This window comes from Marmota monax, unplaced genomic scaffold (assembly GCF_021218885.2).
Source record: "Marmota monax isolate L192 unplaced genomic scaffold, Marmota_monax_Labrador192_F-V1.1 WCK01_AAM20220418_F8-fsc00075, whole genome shotgun sequence".
NCBI lineage: Eukaryota > Metazoa > Chordata > Mammalia > Rodentia > Sciuridae > Marmota > Marmota monax.
In genome coordinates, this window is record NW_026694772.1 from 3,416,604 (window position 1) to 3,423,512 (window position 6,909).

Sequence of the window (6,909 nt, forward strand, 5' to 3'; positions counted from 1 at the left end):
TCATTCTGAATAGTCAAGCTTTTTGTTAGTAATTTGTCAGTCCATATCCATAGTGGGATTTTAAAATGTGGTATTGAGAAAAAGTTGTCCTTTTCTTCATTGCTATTATTTCAGTTATACACATCATTTTACATTTTTATTTTTTTATTTATTTTTTTTTTTTAATTTTTTATTGTGGGTTGTTCAAAACATTACAAGTTTCTAGACATATCATATTCCACACTTTGATTCTAGTGGGTTATGAACTCCCACCTTCACCCCATACACAGATTGCAGATTCACATCAGTTACACATCCATTGATTTACAAATTGCCATACTAGTGTCTGTTGTGCTCCGCTGCCTTTCCCATCATCCACCCTCCCCCCTCCCCACCTCTCCCCTCCCCTCCCCTCCTCTCTCTCTACCCCCTCCACTGTATAACCCTGAGGGTCTCCTTCCATTACCGTGCAATTTACCTTCTCTCTCCCTTTCCCTCCCACCTCTCATCCCTGTTAAATGTTAATCTTCTTCTCCTGTTCTTCGTCCCTACTCTGTTCTTAGTTACTTTCCTTATATCAAAGAAGACATTTGGCATTTGTTTTTTAGGGATTGGCTAGCTTCACTTAGCATAATCTGCTCTAATGCCATCCATTTCCCTGTAAATTCTATGATTTTGTCATTTTTTAATGCAGAGTAATACTCCATTGTGTATAAATGCCACATTTTTTTTATCCATTCGTCTATTGAAGGGCATCTAGGTTGGTTCCACAGTCTTGCTATTGTGAACTGTGCTGCTATGAACATCGATGTAGCAGTGTCCCTGTAGCATGCTCTTTTTAGGTCTTTAGGGAATAGACCAAGAAGGGGAATAGCTGGGTCAAATGGTGGCTCCATTCCCAGCTTTCCAAGAACTCTCCATACTGCTTTCCAAATTGGCTGCACCAATCTGCAGTCCCACCAGCAATGTACAAGTGTACCCTTTTCCCCACATCCTCGCCAGCACTTGTTGTTGTTTGACTTCCTAATGGCTGCCAATCTTACTGGAGTGAGATGGTATCTTAGGGTGGTTTTGATTTGCATTTCTCTGACAGCTAGAGATGTTGAGCATTTTTTCATGTACTTGTTGATTGACTGTATGTCCTCCTCTGTGAAGTGTCTGTTCAGGTCCTTGGCCCATTTGTTGATTGGGTTGTTTGTTCTCTTATTGTCTAATTTTTTGAGTTCTTTGTATACTCTGGATATTAGGGCTCTATCTGAAGTGTGAGGAGTAAAGATTTGTTCCCAGGATGTAGGCTCCCTATTTACCTCTCTTATTGTTTCTTTTGCTGAGAAAAAACTTCTTAGTTTGAGTAAGTCCCATTTGTTGATTCTAGTTATTAACTTTTGTGCTATGGGTGTCCTATTGAGGAATTTGGAGCCCGACCCCACTGACTGTAGATCGTAGCCAACTTTTTCTTCTATCAGATGGCGCGTCTCTGATTTGATATCAAGTTCCTTGATCCATTTTGAATTCACTTTTGTGCATGGCGAGAGAAAGGGATTCAGTTTCATTTTGTTGCATATGGATTTCCAGTTTTCCCAGCACCATTTGTTGAAGATGCTATCCTTCCTCCATTGCATGCTTTTAGCCCCTTTATCAAATATAAGATAGTTGTAGTTTTGTGGATTGGTTTCTGTGTCCTCTATTCTGTACCATTGGTCCACACGCCTGTTTTGGTACCAGTACCATGCTGTTTTTGTTACTATTGCTCTGTAGTATAGTTTGAAGTCTGGTATCGCTATACCGCCTGATTCACACTTCTTGCTTAGCATTGTTTTTGCTATTCTGGGTCTTTTATTTTTCCATATGAATTTCATGATTGCTTTCTCTATTTCTACAAGAAATGCCATTGGGATTTTGATTGGCATTGCATTAAACCTATAGAGAACTTTTGGTAATATCGCCATTTTGATGATGTTAGTTCTGCCTATCCATGAACAGGGTATATTTTTCCATCTTCTAAGATCTTCTTCTATTTCTCTCTTTAGGGTTCTGTAGTTTTCATTGTATAAGTCTTTCACCTCTTTTGTTAGGTTGATTCCCAAGTATTTTATTTTTTTTGAAGATATTTTGAATGGAGTGGTTGTCCTCATTTCCATTTCAGAGGATTTGTCGCTGATATACAGGAATGCCTTTGATTTATGCGTGTTGATTTTAAATCCTGCCACTTTGCTGAATTCATTTATTAGCTCTAATAGTTTCTTTGTAGAGCCTTTTGGGTCTGCTAGATATAGAATCATATCATCTGCAAATAGTGATAATTTAATTTCTTCTTTTCCTATTTTTATGCCTTTAATTTCTTTCGTCTGTCTAATTGCTCTGGCCAGTGTTTCGAGAACTATGTTGAAGAGAAGTGGAGAGAGAGGGCATCCCTGTCTTGTTCCAGATTTTAGAGGGAATGCCTTCAGTTTTTCTCCATTCAGAATAATGCTAGCCTGAGGCTTAGCATAGATTGCTTTTACAATATTGAGGTATGTTCCTGTTATCCCTAGTTTTTCTAGAGTTTTGAACATAAAGGGATGCTGTACTTTGTCAAATGCTTTTTCCGCATCTATCGAGATGATCATATGGTTCTTATTTTTAAGTCTATTGATGTGGTGAATAACATTTATTGATTTCCGTATATTGAACCAGCCTTGCATCCCAGGGATGAATCCTACTTGATCATGGTGTACAATTTTTTTTATATGTTTTTGTATCCGATTCGCCAGAATTTTATTGAGGATTTTTGCATCTAGGTTCATTAGAGATATTGGTCTGTAGTTTTCTTTCTTTGAAGTGTCTTTGTCTGGTTTAGGTATCAGGGTGATGTTGGCCTCATAGAATGAATTTGGAAGTTCTCCCTCCTTTTCTATTTCCTGAAGTAGCTTGAAAAGTATTGGTATTAGTTCTTCTTTAAAGGTTTTGTAAAATTCTGCTGTATACCCATCGGGACCTGGGCTTTTCTTAGTTGGTAGTCTTTTGATGGTTTCTTCTATCTCCTCAATTGATATTGGTCTGTTTAGGTTTTCTATATCCTCCTGACTCAATCTGGGCAGATCATATGACTTAAGAAATTTATCTATGCCTTCACTATCTTCTAATTTATTGGAGTATAAGGATTCAAAATAGTTTTTGATTATCTTCTGTATTTCTGAAGTGTCTGTTGTGATATTGCCTTTTTCATCCCGTATGCTAGTAATTTGAGTTCTCTCTCTTCTTCTCTTCACTAGCATCGCTAAGGGTCTGTCGATTTTGTTTATTTTTTCAAAGAACCAACTTTTAGTTTTGTCAATTTTTTCAATTGTTTCTTTTGTTTCGATTTCATTAATTTCAGCTCTGATTTTAATTATTTCTTGCCTTCTACTTCTTTTGCTGTTGTTTTGCTCTTCTTTTTCAAGGATTTTGAGATGAAGTATGAGATCATTTATTTGTTGGTTTTTTCTTTTTTTAAGGAATGAACTCCAAGCAATGAATTTTCCTCTTAGAACTGCTTTTAATGTGTCCCATAGATTCCGATATGTTGTGTCTGTGTTTTCATTTATCTCTAAGAATTTTTTAATTTCCTCCTTGATGTCTTCTATAACCCATTGATCATTCAGTAACCTATTGTTCATTCTCCAATTGATGTATGCTTTTTCCTTCCTTCTTTTATCGTTGATTTTCAGTTTCATTCCATTATGATCAGATAAGATGCATGGTAATATCTCTACTCCTTTATATTGTCTAAGAGTTGCCCTGTGACATAATATATGATCTATTTTTGAGAAGGATCCATGTGCTGCTGAGAAAAAAGTGTAACTGCTTGATGTTGGGTGGTATACTCTATATATGTCAATTAGGTCTAGGTTATTAATAGTGTTATTGAGTTCTATAGTTTCCTTATTCAACTTTTGTTTGGAAGATCTGTCCAGTGGCGAGAGAGGTGTGTTGAAGTCTCCCATGATTATGGTGTGGTGGTCTATTAGACTCTTGAACTTGAGAAGAGTTTGTTTGACGAACATAGCTGCACCATTGTTTGGGGCATAAATATTTATGATTGTTATGTCTTGTTGGTGTATGGTTCCCTTAAGCAGTATGTAGTGTCCCTCTTTATCTCTTTTGATTAACTTTGGCTTGAAATCTATTTTATTTGATATGAGTATGGACACGCCTGCTTGTTTCCGAAGTCCATATGAGTGATATGATTTTTCCCAACCTTTCACCTTCAGCCTATGTATGTCTTTTCCTATCAAATGCGTCTCCTGTAGGCAGCATATTGTTGGGTCTTGTTTTGTGATCCATTCTACTAGCCTGTGTCTCTTAATTGGTGAGTTTAAGCCATTAACATTTAGGGTTATTATTGAGATATGGGTTGTTCTTCCAGCCATATTTGTTTATTTCTGTTACTAAACATTGTTTGTTTTCCTCTTTGATTGTTTCCCCCCCCCCTTTACTGTCCTACCTCCCACTGTTGGTTTTCATTGTTATTTTCCATTTCCTCTTCCTGTAATACTTTGGCTAGGATGTTTTGAAGAGATGGTTTTCTAGCTGCGAATTCTTTAAACTTTTGTTTATCGTGGAAGGTTTTAATTTCATTCTCCATCCTGAAGCTTAATTTCGCTGGATACACAATTCTTGGTTGGAACCCATTATCTTTCAGTGTTTGAAATATGTTATTCCAGGATCTTCTAGCTTTCAGAGTCTGTGTTGAAAGATCAGCTGTTATCCTGATTGGCTTGCCCCTAAATGTAATCTGCTTCCTTTCTCTTGTAGCTTTTAAAATTCTCTCCTTATTCTGTATGTTGGGCATCTTCATTATAATGTGTCTAGGTGTGGATCTCTTATGATTTTGCACATTCGGCGTCCTGTAGGCTTCTAGGATTTGGGATTCTGTCTCATTCTTCAAGTCTGGGAAGTTTTCTTGTATTATTTCATTGAATAGACTGCTCATTCCTTTGGTTTGGAGCTCTGTACCTTCCTGTATCCCAATGACTCTTAAGTTTGGTCTCTTGATGTTATCCCATATTTCTTGGATGTTCTGCTCATGGTTTCTTAACAGTCTTGCTGAGCTGTCTATGTTCTTTTCCAGTTGAAATACTTTGTCTTCATTGTCTGATGTTCTATCTTCTAAGTGTTCTACTCTGTTGGTAGTATTCTCCATTGAGTTTTTAAGTTGGTTTATTGCTTCCTGCATTTCTAGGATTTCTGATTGCTTGTTTTTTATAACCTCTATCTCCCTGTATAGTTGATCCTTTGCTTCCTGGATTTGTTTGCGTAATTCGTTGTCGAAGTGATCTTTCATTGTCTGATTTTGCTGTTTAATGTCTTCCTTGATACTCCAGATCATCTGAAGCATGTATATCCTGAATTCTTTATCTGACATTCCATCTGCTGCAGCTGTTACCTCTTCTAAAGTTGCGTTGACCTGCATTGCTTGTGGTCCTTTCTTTCCTTGTCTTTTCATACTGCTTGCGTATCTTTCCTGCAGGTGCGGGCGGCGGCTCTGCTCTCTCCTTATTCCAATTGGGGTGTCGTGGCTACCACGCCGGCAGGTCACTGGGCCTGTTCTGGGAGCTGGTGGCGGCTCTGTTCTGCCCCTACTCCAATTGGGGTGACGTGTCTGTCGTACCAGCAGGCCACTGGGCCTGTCCTGCTGGTCGGTCGCAGATCTGCCCACCTTTCGGGCACGAGTGGAGGCTCTGCTTTGCCCCTACTCCAATTGGGGTGTCGTGACTACCCCGCCTGCAGGATGCTGGGTCTGTTCCTGGCAAGGGAGGCGACTCTGCTCTGTCACTACTCCAATTAGGGTGGTATTTGTACCCCACGGCAGGCTCCTGGGCCTGATCCGCAGGTCTGTTGTAGGTCTGCCTACCTTGAAGGCGCGGGCGGCGGATCTGCCCTGCCCCTCCTACCACGCCTGCGGACCCCTGGGCCTGATCTGCAGGTTGATCACTGGTCTGCTCACCCTGCGGGCACGGGTGGCGGTTCCGCTCCACCCCCACTCCAATTGGGGTCACGTGACCACCACACCGGCAGGGCCTGATCCGGGCGTGGGATAAGGATCTGCTCTGCCCCTACTCGAGTTGGGGTGACGTGTGTACCACACTGGCAGGCCACTGGGCCTGACCCGCCAGGCTGTCACAGGTCTGTTTACCTTGCAAGCGCGAAGGGCGGCTCTGCCCTGCCCCTCCTACCACGCCCATGTACTACTGGGTCGTGGGTCTGCCCACCTGGCGGGTTTGGGTGGCGGCTCCGCTCCGCCCCCTCTCCAATTGGGGTCACGCGGTCACCACGCTGGCGAGCCGCTGGGCCTGCTCCGGGGGCTGGCGGCGGCCCGGCTCCTTCCCTCTGGCTCGAGGACAAATTGAGGAGACTCGGGTGACTGAGCCTCACCCCCCTTACCAGGAGACCAACTGCTTATGTCACCGCTGGTATTGATGAAGATCTCTCCTCCACCGCTTTCTGCTGACATCAGATCTCTGCCATGTTGGTATCCTATGCGAATGGCAGCATTTCGTTCCCCTTGCCAGGCAACCCAAGCAATGGGTGAGTCCTGACCTGCCCTCAGCAGGACCCGGACCGAGACACAGTTTCCGCGGGCTCCCAGCCCCGGTCCAGGGAAGTTCCGGGAGCCGGAACTCGGCCGCTCCGTGCTCGGTGTAAGCTCCTATAAGTGTAGGCTCCAAGAAGCAGCCCCCGCGGGCTCAGTTCTGGGAGCCGGAATTCGGCCGCTTAGTGTTTGGTGTATGCTCTGATAGTAGCAGGGTCCAAGAAGCAGCCTCCGCGGGCTCCGCAGCCCTGAGCCAGGGCGGTTCCGGGACGGTTCCGGGAGCCGGAACTCGGCCGCTCTGTGCTCGGTGTAAGCTCCTACAAGTGTAAGCTCCAAGAAGCAGTCCCCGCGGGCTCAGTTCCGGGAGCTGGAATTCG